We start from the raw sequence: 14,207 nt of genomic DNA on the forward strand, positions 1-14,207 counted from the left end.
CACTTGTGACAGGCTTTGAGTCTGTGACATGGCTCCAGCAAACTCTGACCCTGTGGTTCTGTCACTTAGCCAGTTTGCAACCCATCTTGTGATGTATGGGTTTACATTCAAGCTGATGAGTTTTGATGAGATGATGAGTGGGGTATTGTGTGTGTGCCCCTTGCCCAGGTCGAGGTAGGCTGTATGGACTGCCTTTCCCTCATCAATGGCCTTGGTGACTGTCTCGAAAAAGTCAACACCAGTTTAAGAGGCAGGATCTGCCTTTGAAAAAGCCAAACTGAGTTGGATCCAAAGTCTGCAAGTTCCTATGTCTTTATTTATGAGTTCCATTATGATCCTCTCCATGGCTTTGCAGATAAGGATTAAACAGCTGTCCTAACTGTGGGTTTAATTCCTCATTGAGTTCAACACCATCGGTCCCATGGATGCTGTGTTTTTGGAGATGTTTGGGGGCTACAATCCTCTGGAATAGATATCTCTTTTGGGGAGGGGTTTGCACTGGCACTGTCAGCCAGTATGTTTGGGTTGTGTGTGTGTAGTATTCAGTAATTTTTCACATTTTGAACTAATAATGAGCATATCTGGGAGGAGTTTCCTAGGTTTCTAACAATAGCTAAAAAAGGCCTTATGATTCTCTTTAGAGGTCCTTGGCGATTTTCTCTCAAAACTTATAATGATCAAAGGTGTCTTACCTTCAAGGATTTTTGCTCTATCTTGTAGTAGCTTCCTCCTTTTGTTGTAGAGCTTGTTTATGGCTGGGGTCCACCAGACGTTTTGTTTTGGGATGCCTGATCCATGCAGTCCTGTAGGTGCTGGTAGAAGTCCAGCGAGATTAGTTTATGATCTGATCTCAATTTTGATCCCATGTTCGTGATGATGAGATCAAGTATGTTTTTCTCCTCTTGTGGGGATGGTGACTAGTTGTTCCCTTTTGGTGTTCTAGGGTGGTAGGTTTAGAATTTGAGCCTTGCCTAAAAAGGCACTATGGGGTGGCAAGAGATCCCAGGCAGACAGACATTATTAAAGCTGATCATCTTATCACTGTATTGTGGCATCATTCTAGGTGAAGGTAGGATACTGCTCAAGGTCATGGGGTTGTTTATCAACATAGTCCTCTTACAGATTTTATTAAGAATCCAAACCAAACTTTTACCATTCACATCATAAGTTTATAAAAAAGGGAAAGAGAGAGGATGAAATTAAACTCACATCAAGTCCATGATACTGTAATCAGTTCTACAGTCTCTCCTTGCTTGTATAGAAGAGGGTATATTTCCCTAAACAGCTGAAATCGGGAACTTAATAGCTATCCTTAACTGAAGTGCATGGAGATATAGGGCCACTTGCAAAGCTGAAGAAACATTACCATTTTCTCAGAGTGATTTTTTTTTTCAGGAATGATAGTGTACCTAATCTATAATCTGCATTAATGACGGAACAAAATGCTGGAAACAATATGGTTGAAATGGAATTAATTTTGCTAAAAAGTAACATTTCTAACTAATCTGTTAATTGTGCATACCTATAGATGTTATGCAGAGTGTATTAATCAAATTACACTTTTATAAAACCAAGTGATTTGCTTTTCGTTGTTAACTTTATTTGGTGTATATCAAATAGAATTCCTAGTATTATCACAGAGAAATAGTTTTAAATCAATTTTGTAGTACAAAGTTCCTTTAAATAAAAGAGATGTTGCATAAATAAGCATTTGTTTGTGTTTGCTTCTTTCGGCTTTTCCCGGTTAGGGGTTGCTACAGCGGAACTCTGGTCCACTAATGATTGGCAGTAGAGTTTTACATGCTGGCTTGCCGGGCCTAATGCACAACCTTCAATGAAGGAACGCCCATTCACGCATGTCGCCACACAGAAGACGCTCTAACTGAGAATCGAACGGGCATCTTCTAAATGTGAGGCGACAACGCTACCGCAGCACCACCATGCTAATACTACTGAGACAATATATAATGTGACCCTGCTTTCCAAGTCAATCTGGAGTAAAATTTCATTGTGTTAACATCTATGTTTCAGGCTTTTACTCAGTAATCCTTGGCAATATGTACATTTTTCAGTGTGTGTGTGTGTGTGTATGTATATGTGTGTGTGTATATATATATATAGTCCAGTTTTCAGGTTATTGCTGAATCCAGGGCTGAGTTACAAGTTTCTGTGTTGCCCATACCATACTTGGATAGAAGGAAGTTTCTCTGTTCACCTGTGAGAGAGGGGAGCTTTGAGCAGCCTATCTGTACCTGGAGGAGTGGTTTCAGCCCAGAAGTTAGTAGTTTATTGGCCATTTTGGGATAATTTTGATTGTATCTGCTCTATTTTCTGAACCCCCCCCCCCCAAAAAAATAAACTTTTTCATGCCTTTCTGTACTAGTATAGTCCAGTTTTCAGGTTATTGCTGAATCCAGGGCTGTGTTACAAGTTTCTTTGTTGCCCTACCTTACTTGGATAGAAGGAAGTTTCTCTGTTCACCTGTGAGAGAGGGGAGCTTTGAGCAGCCTATCTGTCCCTGGAGAAGTGGTTTCAGCCCAGAAGTTAGTAGTTTATCGGCCATTTTGGGCTAATTTCTATCTCTTTCACTTCCCTGCTATAAAAACCGCATTTGTACAGTTTTGCGCACTGAGCAAAGCTGTTTAGCTAGAGTTAAACTATTCTCGGCTCCACAGAGTCTACTCTTCAGTTTTTCCCTTGGAACTAGACAAACCTTCAACTTTAGCACTCAAACCATTCATTTCACAGTCAAGCACTTGCTTAAAACTCATAGCAAGCACTAATTAACCCTAGCACTGGAGCCTCCTATACTGTCCAGAAGGACAAGGTTCTCTATTCGTCCCCACCAGCCAATCAGAAAAACAGCTTACTCTACCTATTCAGGCATGTCCAAAGGGCAGTTTCTGGTGTACTCTTCAGTCCAACTGGTGAATCTGGGCATTTTCAGGCAATGTTACAACTGCCTCATGTACACAGACAACCCTCTCCTCCTACCACCAAACACTAATATATGCGAGAGATGCAATTATACAGCCAAACTGGAGGCAAAGCTCTCTCAACCCAAGACTGGAACTGACAGTCAAGAGGAGAAGGGTAATACTTGCAACACACCACCGGTCTCACATAGACCTAATAAACCAACACCGGCAAATAACACACATGAATACATGAAAACATACTCGGAGGCTCTAAATAAAAATCTGCAAAAGCAATAGAGACCTCCAAAACAGACATCCAAGCAACCTCCACACCCCACCACCAACCATGAAACACATACTTCACATAATCAGTGTGCCACGTAATCACAGCCCTTAATGCAACATAAAATAACACTAGTAATAGGCGACTATAGTCAGGCACACTGATGTCCCAATAACTAGGCTAGACAAGAAGAAGGTTACAGTTAGCTGCCTGTCGGGTGCTAGGATCTGCCACATAACGCAAGCACTCAGGTCACTCCAGAACAAGTACGAATACAACTCTGTCATTGTCCATGTTGGTGTGAATGACCTGAGATGTACCTCCCTGGACTACATGAAAAGAGACATGGAAGAGCTCTCTGATCATGTAGCCCAGGCCGTATGACCCTGACCCTGAGTAGCATCTGGCCCTCACCAAGAATGATGCAACAGTATACAGAAAAAATGATCAATTTCAACAATTGGCTAAGTTTCTGGTGTCATTCAAAGGGGATTCAGTATCTGTCCGCCTGTGATGACATGCTCGACAAGCCACGTTACTTCGCAAGAGTTGGCTTGCACCTGTCACCCTTAGGCTTTCGAATACTGGCCAAGGCTCTTGCCGCCCCCATAGTGCCTTTTTTATGCAAGGCTCAAAAGACAAACCCACCACCATAAATAGCACAAGTAACCAAAAACTGAGGGTAATGCTACTCAATGCCAGAAGTCTAAACCTCAAAATGCACGCACTCAAGGCACTCCTCAGTATGGAGAACATCGACATCTGTGCAGTAACAGAAACCTGGTTTAAGGCTCCTGAGAGCAACCCAGCACTACTAGGCTATAACTTATAACATACCTTTCGGCCACAGAACCAGGGCCGAAACACAAAAGGCGGGAGTGTATCCATATTCATCAAGGATACCCACACCTCCAGGTTAGTGGCACAGCACAATGCATCAGAGATCATCCGTGTGCAACTAACAATGGGCAAAACTGCAGTCCAAATTGTAGCTTTCTACAGATCATCCACCATGGCCCAGGACCCCCATTCTGCATTTCTGGAGACACTGGGAAATATGAAGGTCCTACCAAACACCCTAATACTGGGTGATTTCAATTACCCAAGCATAAACTGGGAGAACTACTCAAGTACTAACTCCCTTACCCAACGCTTCCTAGAATTTATAAACCCAAATGCCCTGGATCAACTGGTCAACACCCCCACCAGAGGGAACAACATATTGGACCTGGTCATCACCAACATGGGCAACTGGTGTTCCACACCAGAGGTCAACTCCTCGCTGGTTAGATCAGACCATAGACTAATCACTCTGGATATCCACATTCCACCTCCATCCCCAATCAAGGAAACCACCATGAAAAACTTTTCAAAGCAAACCTTGTTACTTAAGACCAAGGTGGAAAGGTTCACAGCCCCCATGCTAAAGAACAATGCTGTCCAAGCTGCTGAAACCTTTACAAAGGCACTCTATGAGCATTTACAGGAATGCATGGATCATGCTAACCCAAGTAAAACCAAGACTCACTCCTCCAAGAAAAGGAAACCAGTCTAGTGGACCCCTGCCATAAACAATCTATACAACAGAAGGAGGAAACTAGTACAGAAAAAAGTAAAATCCCAAGAAGGAAAGACATCCTTGATCAGTAGCAGCAAGAAACTATGATCCCTCATTTAATCATCCAAGGCTAGTTTCGAAAGAAAAATTGCCAATGACTCCAAAGATAACCACAAAGCGTTCTTTAGCTATGTCAAGAACCTAAGTAGAATCTCTCAGATCTGCTCTGAGTTAGTGCAGAATGGCACAAAATACACTGAACTGACTGATATTGCCAACATTCTGGAAAACAGGTTTAGTGCAAACTTCACCCCTTCTCACCCTCTAAAGGGCCCATAACCATACCAAAAGAATGTAGGGCCCCGTCAATCACCAACACACAGGTTAAAACAGCCCTATCCAAAGCCAAAAACACAGCTTCAATGGGACTGGACGGTGTCCCAGGCTGTGTCTTACAAGAGCTCCAGAATGAACTAACATCTCACCTAAATACACTGTTCAAACTCAGCCTCTCTACAAGCTACGTACCCACAGAGTGGCGCACAGCAAAAGTTATCCCACTCCACAAAGGTGGAGCCACAACGGACCCAGGGAATTATCACCCTATAAGCCTGACTAGTCAGGTCTGCAAGGCTATTGAACGCATAATCATGGAACTCATTAACAGAGACATTGGGAACCTCCAAACCTTGGACCCTACCCAGTTTGGCTTTGTTAATGGCAGATAATGCCTCCTAAACCTGGTGGACTTCTTTGAGATGGTTACCAAGGCATTAGATGAGGGAAAGGAGGTTCACACAGCCTACGTAGACTTCGCAAAGGCTTTTGACACCATTCCTCATTCTAGTATTATGGACAAACTCACCAGCTTGAACATAAACCCCTACGTCACGAGATGGGTTGCCAACTGGCTCATGGATAGAACCCACATGGTGAGAGTTGCAGGCTCTATGTCCGACCCTAAACCGGTTACAAGTGGCGTCTCCCAGGGCTCAGTTCTAGGACCCCTCCTGTTCAGTATATACTTCTCAGAGGTACATCAAGCATAGGAGGACTATGGCTGACCAAGTACGCAGACGACTGCAAACTAGGGGCCATAATTGATTCTCTGGCTGATGCAGACATCCCCCAGATGGGTATCACTGAGACGGATACCTGGTGTCAAAATCATGGCCTCAAGCTAAATGCCAAAAAGTGCATTGTCATCCCCTTTGGAAAAAACAAAGTACCCATGAACTACCACATAGGTGGTAGTCCCCTAAATATAGAAAATGTAATAAGGGATCTGGGGACCCAAGTAGATAGTAATCTCTCCTTTGATAATCATATTGCTAAGGTGGTTAGAAGATCCTTCTATGTGGCCCACCTAATCACAAAAGGGTACGCATCTACAACAAAAGAGTTTATTGTGCCTGTCTACTCATCACTCATTAGACCCATCATAGAATACAATGCCCCCATTTGGAATGTACCTTACAAGACACCTGCAACAGCTGGCAAGACCACAGAAGTATCTCACCAAGAGGATTACTGGCCTCAAACAGATGCCCTATGCAGCCCGACTCAAGAAACTCCAGCTGTACTTGGTTGCATACTGCTTACTCAGAGGTGATCTCTGCCTGACATACAAGGCCATGTCCAACCTAAAAAAAAAACAAATCCCGGAGAGCCACATGCTCTAGAGATATAAACCTCACCACAATGATAAATAGGACATGCTGGAGGGATAGATTCCTGTCTCAGAGACTCCCCATGCTTTGGAACAGAATTTCAATATACATCAGGCAGAGTCCCTCACTAACACTCTTCAAGAGAAACCTTGACGGGTAGATGGGAAACAGAAAATTTACCCCGGGGATCACTGCAGTGGCTCTGCTGGACAGTGGCACAGGGAACTAATGGCTCTGCTGGACAGAGGCACAGGGAACTAATCTAAGGGGGTGGCGAAAGCCAACACATTCTGGCTAGGTTTATAAATGCCCTTGGGCAGATAGCCTAGTACTTACCTATGAACCTATGAACCTATGTGTATGTATATACACACACACTACTGTGGAAATATTTGTACCCTTCTCCTGACTGATACCTTTAAACAATGAGATCCCTCTGATGCTTTGTAAGCTCTCTGCGAACCATGGCTTTTGCTGTAGCAGGCAACTGAGTAAATGTCAGAAAACTTTATTTGGGGTTAGTCAGAGTCTCTTTATGGTCTGACCTTACCAGACAGGGTGTTACACTCAAGGGTATGGGTTGGTAACTCATATTAGTGAGGACAAGATCCAGTATGTTTACATCCTTAGTGGGTGCTTGTACTATTTGGTCTCCAGGCCTGCACATTTGGGGTCATGCATTCCCAGTTTATACTGGAGTAGTTAGTCACCCATAAATATGGTATTGGGTTGAATAGTGAGTTTCTCCAGTAAGTTTAATTATGTGTTAAGTATGTGGTATGAGTTTCATGGATTATATATGTATCTTGAATGGATGTAATGCTTTCATCCCAAAAGTAAAGACTTCTTCAGAATCTAGTGCATTCAAAAACAGATTCTGAAGAAACCTTTACTTCTGAGGCAAAAATCACTAAATCACTAAATCCATTTAATAAATAATTTCCTGGCTTAGAAGAACTGGTTCCATTAGGAATGTGGTGTGCTTTTTCAGTTAAGCCAAAAACTATGGCTTATATACACTTGTGCCAATGTCTTTTTCTGTGAATAATGCAAATTTTATATTAAAAAATAAATAACCCACTCTCAGCTACAATATACTAAAGCAATGTATAAATGTTAGGTTTATTCATGTTTGTCTGACTTTAAGATAAGCCTCTCTGTACTTAACAGACTAAGGGATAGAGTTATGGATGCATTTTACTTGATTTTTTTCTTTCCTACACTTCTAATATATGTTAGACAAAGAATATCCAGTTATCTGGCAAAGTATAATTTACTTTATATGTGAATTGGTAAGAAAGAAAGGCAAATCACTTTTGCTATAAAGCAAAACCTAATGAAATGTACAGTAACTTCAGTTTCTTATATGCAGGTGTTAGGTAGTAAATATGTTTGCTTTATGTCTGATTCTATTGTCTTTCTTATAGAAAAAATGAGCATTTAACAGTTACTTCTTCTTCTTTTGGCTTTTCCTGGTTAGGGGTCGCCACAGCGGATCATCTGTCTGATCATGATTGGCAGTGGAGTTTTAAGGTGTCGAGTAACCAGCGGTGCCCAACCTTCAACAGAAGGCACACACTCACACTTAGGGCCAATTTAGAGTGTCCAATCCACCTACTGCATGTCTTTGTAACGTGGGAGGAAACCGGAGCACCTGGAGGAAACCCACGTGACCACAGGGAGGACATGCAGACTCCACACAGAAGGCATCCCAGCCGAGAATTGAACTAGAGAACCTCTTGCTGTGAAGCGGCAATGCTAACCGCTGCACCACTGCAGCCGCCCAGTATTTAACAGTTACTGTGAACAAATAAATATCCTGCAACAGACAGTGACAGCATTCTAAATCAGTACTGATTTTTATTAGGTACTCATGACACCCTACCTGTGCAGAGGCCTTTGTAAAGTATGTCCATGCAGCCACCAATCTGGACATCTAATAAACATAAAACGTGAATGCCAAATAATCACATAAAACCTCACACCTCCATTAGGAACGTGGGATATTACTCAGAAAAAACTTTTCAAAAACAGTGACAAAAATTATGGAAAAAATATAAGCACAGTATCAAAGCGACGGTATAAAATGTGTAGACTTTAATCAAAGTCAAAGTAAACTTTGTCATTTAGGACTACAAGTGTAGCCTAAACAAACTTTCATGCATCTGCTGAATTCTTGAGATTACAAAGAAAGATGAAACAACACACACATGTACAAGAATAAACATAACTAACAAATACAATACTACTCCCAATACACACAAGAAAGAGCCGAGACATTAACCAGCACTCATATACGAAAAGAATACCCTCCCCTGAGTTAAATTAACTACTCTATTTAAAGTAAAACAAAATACACTACAGATTGAAATGCCTAAGTTATTTGCCTAATATTGCACTTGAGTGAATTAAATACTGACTATAGATTTAATAAATAAATATTGCATTTACTCGGAATATATGTAAGTATATATTGCACAAATAAATAAAACTTGGCTTATTATGTGTCCAGACCACTGGGACTAGTGCCCAAGTTCAGAAGTCTAATCACTGTAGGGTAGAAACTGTTACTGAATCTTGTAGTCCTGCAGCGGATGCTGTGATATCTCCTGTCTGGTGCCAGATGCTTAAACAGTCCATACGCAGGATGCGTATTGTCCTGTATTATTTTGGTGGCCTTTCAGATGCTTCTTGCAGAATAAAGATGTATTGATGGAAGACTGGAACTTGTTACCTTCTCTGCAACCCTCACCATTCTTTGTAGCACCTTCCTTTCTGAAACTGTGCAGCTGCCAAACCACACTGTGAAGCTGCAGGTGAGGATGCTCTCTATTACACCTCTATAGAAGGTGAAGAGAATATGAGGAGGAAGCTTAGCTTTTTTCAGCCTTCTTAATTAGTGGAGGCATTAGTGGACTTTCTTGACCAGTTGTCTGGTGTTTCCTGACCATGAGAGATCCTCTGATATGTGTACACCCAGGAATTTCATACTCTTAACCCTCTCCACACTCTCACCATTGATCCTGAGCACTGGGTGGTTTGTTCTCCTTTTCCTGAAGTTGATGATAATCTCTTTGGTCTTGCTTACATTCAGGTCAAGATTGTTCCCCTTGCACCAACTGATCAGAAATGACACCTCCTCTTTGTATGCCCTTTTATCTTCCTTTGTGATGAGCCCCATGACTGTGGTGTCATCAGCAAACTTGATGATATGGTTGGACTTGTGCTTAGCGTAGCAGTCATGGGTCAGGATGTTGAATAACAGTGGATTGAGAGCACATCCCTGTGGAACCCCGGTGTGAATTGTGATGCACTTTGATGTGTTCTTACCTGAACACACCCTCTGTGGTCTCTCAATCAGGAAGTCCAGGATCCATTTACAGAGATGTTTACTGATTCCTAAATGTGCCAGTTTTTCTATCAGCTGCATTGGTACCACCGTATTAAATGCAGAGCTGAAGTCTGTGAACAGCATGCTTGCATAGTTGTCTTTGCCCTCTAAGTATTCAAGGGAGATGTGTAGTGCTACTGATATGTCATCAGTCATGGATCGGTTAGCTCTGTATGCAAACTGCAGAGGGTCAAAATCAAGAGGTAGGGATGATAAAAGGTGCTTTTTGATCAGCCTCTCAAAACATTTCACAACAGTGGATGTCAGCGTGACTGGTCTGTAGTTGCTTGGGCTGGAGGGAGTGGTTTTCTTATGTAGTGGGATGATGTTAGTTTCCTTGTAGCATGAGCTATATTGTAGAATAAACTGTAGAATGAACTGTATTGCAAAATTCTACCACACAGGGTCATTTATGTTTGCTTCTGAAACGGAGATGTAAGACATCTGTCCTCTTTCTTTAAATTATTGGTACCACCAGTATGTTGGCCATGTCATGTGGTTTTCTGTGATCTAGACAGCTTCAAATATCACATGGGATGAGAGATATTCAGAAAATTGTCTGAAGGGGTAAATCAAGCCTGAAAATAGGGACATACTTTCAAAAATAGGGACATTCCAAATCAGGTCTGAAAATATGAATGCTACTCCAAAATAGGGGCAGCTGAGAGGTCTGCACAGCTCAGTTATATGGCACTTATTTTTAACTGTATATGTATGAACACATTTAATACACAGGTTGTTAAGCAATTTAGCTACTCAGACTTCTTTGTTCATTTTGTAACTGTATCACTGTTCAGCAATTGAACAGGTGGAACTCTTAGATGAGGAACATATTAAAAGGTTTTGAGAAATATAGATGTTATGTGATCCTATCTCGCCTACATTCTGAATGATGGGTTCGGAGCCGATCCCACGCTTATGCCAAAGAGCGAAGTCTCTTATTGGCTGAGCTTACTATATCCCAGGATGCACCACTACCAGTCCCCAGATCTCGTTTGCGCTTCCCCGTGGTCTCGAGCTGGCTGGGCTGAGTAGTTTTATTAACTAACTTTTCTGTCAGTTTTTTGCTGTTTTTGCTCACAAAAGCTGTTTTAACGGCTATCGCTCATTTGTGTACGTTTGGATTGTAAAAATTGTTGTGTGTGATTGGGTTGAGTTTGTTTTCGGCCCCCTCCCTCCAGGGCCTTCCCGGACTGTCAACCTTTAAAACTTTACAGGGTCTCTAGTAATTCTATAGTTGTTTAGAGTTCCCTGTCCTTTTTTACAGGAAGTGTTTGCGTTAAGCTATAACTGTAAGCTTAGCTTTATCATCAGTAAATCTTTAGTTGTTTACTTTCCTGTCAAAGTTACTAGAATTGTTTAACATCATGTCTCAAACCCCTAGGCCTTCGGGCTTTAAAAATGTTGAAATGTGGGTTTAAAATGTCTATCACAGACGATCATTCGCTCTGTGTATATTGTCTCGGGCAAAGCACTTGCAGGAGTCATGCAGCGTATGTCACGCTTTTTCCTCAAGGGTCCTCCAGGAGAGGAAAAATAAATTGATTCTTAAGGGTTAGTTAAACCTTCCTTTGAAGAAGCCTTGGCATCCTCTCCTGCTCCGCCAAAAGAAAAGGGCTTGGTTCCGACCAGTCCGTCGGATCCGACTGCCAAGAAACTTAGGCAGGCCTCTCCTTGGCTCCAAAGACTTGGAGCCGAGGTGAACGGTCTGCCTCGATGCCACCAGTATCGACTCCTCTGGCCGGAGCCGATGGCTGGGGCATCGAGGCGGGTCACCTTCGTCGGCTCCGCTGCTCTCGGAGCCGACAAGGGTCGCCGCTCAGACACTTCCTCCTCGGCGCGAAGTCTACCTCGGCACCGATGGAATCTGCTGTGTGTTCCCTCGGCGCCGATACTCATCGAGTCGCCTCGAGCCGGTCCCCTAGCCCTTTGGGGCCGATGGAGAGGCCTTCGAACCCATTCTGTTTCCTCTCGGTCTTGAGAATGTCGGATTCTGATATAGACAGGGTGCTCCAAAGACTGTTCCAGTCCCCAGTCTTCCAAAAATTTGTTTCGGTTCCGACCCAGTTGGTTTGAGCCGATGACCTTGGCCCACCCATTGCCATTCCTCCTCCGACTGCTTGGCTCCGTCGGAGCAGGTGCTGTTGGAGCCGGTGGAGATCTCAGGGTCGGTTCCGACCCTTACTCCAACCCGGCCTCGGGTCCGAGTTTGGTACGGACTTCTTCGGCTGGACCGGGGTGATGTTTGGGACCTATGCTTGGTTCCGAGCCTCCCCTCGGTGCTTGGCTGCGGGACTTCCGTCGGCTATCACGGCTCGGAGACCGGACACTCCCAGGATTCTGGGGTCCGTCTTTCAGGGCCATGAGGAGTGCCTTGGCCAAGTCCTCTTGCCATCTCTCCGGCTTTACCAGCACCTTCCCTGGGCGTGGAGACTGGGTCTTTGGCAGTTCCCCTGTCCGTAGCCAGCGGAGCCCGAGGCCTGAGGTTACCCCAGTGGGGTTCCCTCCTCCTGAGGGTTCTTGAGTTGTCTTCAGAGGAACCCCAAGGAAGAGATCGTGCAAGAGGAAGCACGTGGACTCCCGAGTCTATTACATCGGACACTGATATGGATGATGCAGAGGGGTCCCAAGTCGTCCTCGGATGATGTCTCATTTGCAGACATCTTAGAGATCCTCAAACAACGAGGCGGCTGGATATCCAAACCCCCTCTGCGGACGAGTCAGTGCTCCTCAAGGCCTTTGGAGCTCAGCCCTCCGCCTCCTGGGTGTCTCCGCCGACGAGCTCCTGGATTTAGTTTGTCGAAGGCGTGGGAACATCCAGATACCGTGGAACCAGTCCCTTCTCGTCCAAATAAATTTTTGTCTGCTCCCGAGAAGGAGTTCCTTACTAAAGGCGTGGCTGTAGATGCCATGGTGGTGGCATCTGCTACACAACAGGACGTGGCAGAGGCTTCAACGTCCGTCCATCCTCCTAATAAGGAGTCTAGGAGTATGGATAGGTACGAGAAGCGCACCCTGACTTCAGCGGCCTTTACCTTAAGGTCTCTGAATTATTTGGCACATTTTACCAGGCTTCAGAGGGATCTGGTCAAGGAGTTGTCAGACTCCCTCTCGGGTAACCTACCTGAGCAGCTAGCCCAGTCGGTTAGCTCTCAGTTGGCTATCCTTACGTCAATTTCTAACTCGTCCATGAGGCTCATTTCCTATGGCCGAAGGCGGGTAGAGCGGCAGGCACAGGCGTGGCTCTCAGACAAGCCTGGCTCCGCTTGTGTCAGTTCATGGAGGCCTTCAAGTCTTCCTTGACGCTCCCTTTGATGGGTCCTCATTGTTTGGACCCAAGGTGAAAGACACCCTTACCGCTGTGAGCAAGAGGGAAAAACATTATCTGCCGTAGGTGCCGTTATTCCACTCCCTTTCGGCCTTACCCCAAGGCTAAAGGAGGGAAAATGTGGTTCCATAAATCTGCAAGTTTTTCTCCCAACAGCAGGAAGATTCCCCGTCCAGAGGCAGAGGGCGGGAAATTTTTCAGGGAGACGCCGTCCCAGAGGCGGCAGAGGGCCCCGCAATTCTGGAGACCGCGAGTCCTTTCGTGGCTCTTCAGCCTCCCACACGTCATGAGGGATTGCCCGGCTGTGCTGCTCGGAGCCAGTCGGGTGTCGTTGCCAAGCACCTAAAAGCCTGGGAGTCAATCACTCAGGACAGATGGGTGCTTCGGATCATTGCCGGAGGTTACACCATCCCATTCACATACTCACCCCACCGTCCAAAGAATCCCGGACCCACCACCCAGTCAAAGGGAATAGCAGCCGCAGAAGCTTTAAAGCTGCTAGAAAAGGAGTCATCCAACCGGTCCCCACAGACCAGATCGGATCAGGAAATTACTCCAGGTTCTTTTAGTGCCAAAAAACAGGGGACCTGAGACCAATATTGGATCTCAGCAGACTGAACCAATCCGTCACGAAATCCAAATTCGAATGGTCACGTTACAATCCATTCTCCCATTGTTGGAGAAGGATGTTTGGATGTGCTCCATAGACCTCAAGGACGCCTATTATCACATACCGATACATCAGGCGTCCAGAAGGTATCTGCGCTTCAGCCTGGGAGTCAGTCATTACCAATTTTGCGCTCTGCCCTTTGGTCTCACCACAGCCCCAGGGTGTTCACCAAGTGTTTGGCAGTAGTGACGGCTCACCTGAGAAGTCTTGGATTCCAAGTGTTTCCCTATCTCGACGACTGGCTCCTGACTGCCACCACCAGGCATCTACTAATGGACAACCTCAAAGCCACCATCTCCTGGGTGTTTCCCTGGGATTACATTCAATTGGTCAAAGTCTGTCTTGCTGCCCTCTCAGCATAAAGTTTATAGGAGCAGAGATAGACTCAA

This window comes from Protopterus annectens, chromosome 2.part1 (assembly GCF_019279795.1).
Source record: "Protopterus annectens isolate FY-2018-M chromosome 2.part1, PAN1.0, whole genome shotgun sequence".
Classification (NCBI taxonomy): Eukaryota; Metazoa; Chordata; order Ceratodontiformes; family Protopteridae; genus Protopterus; species Protopterus annectens.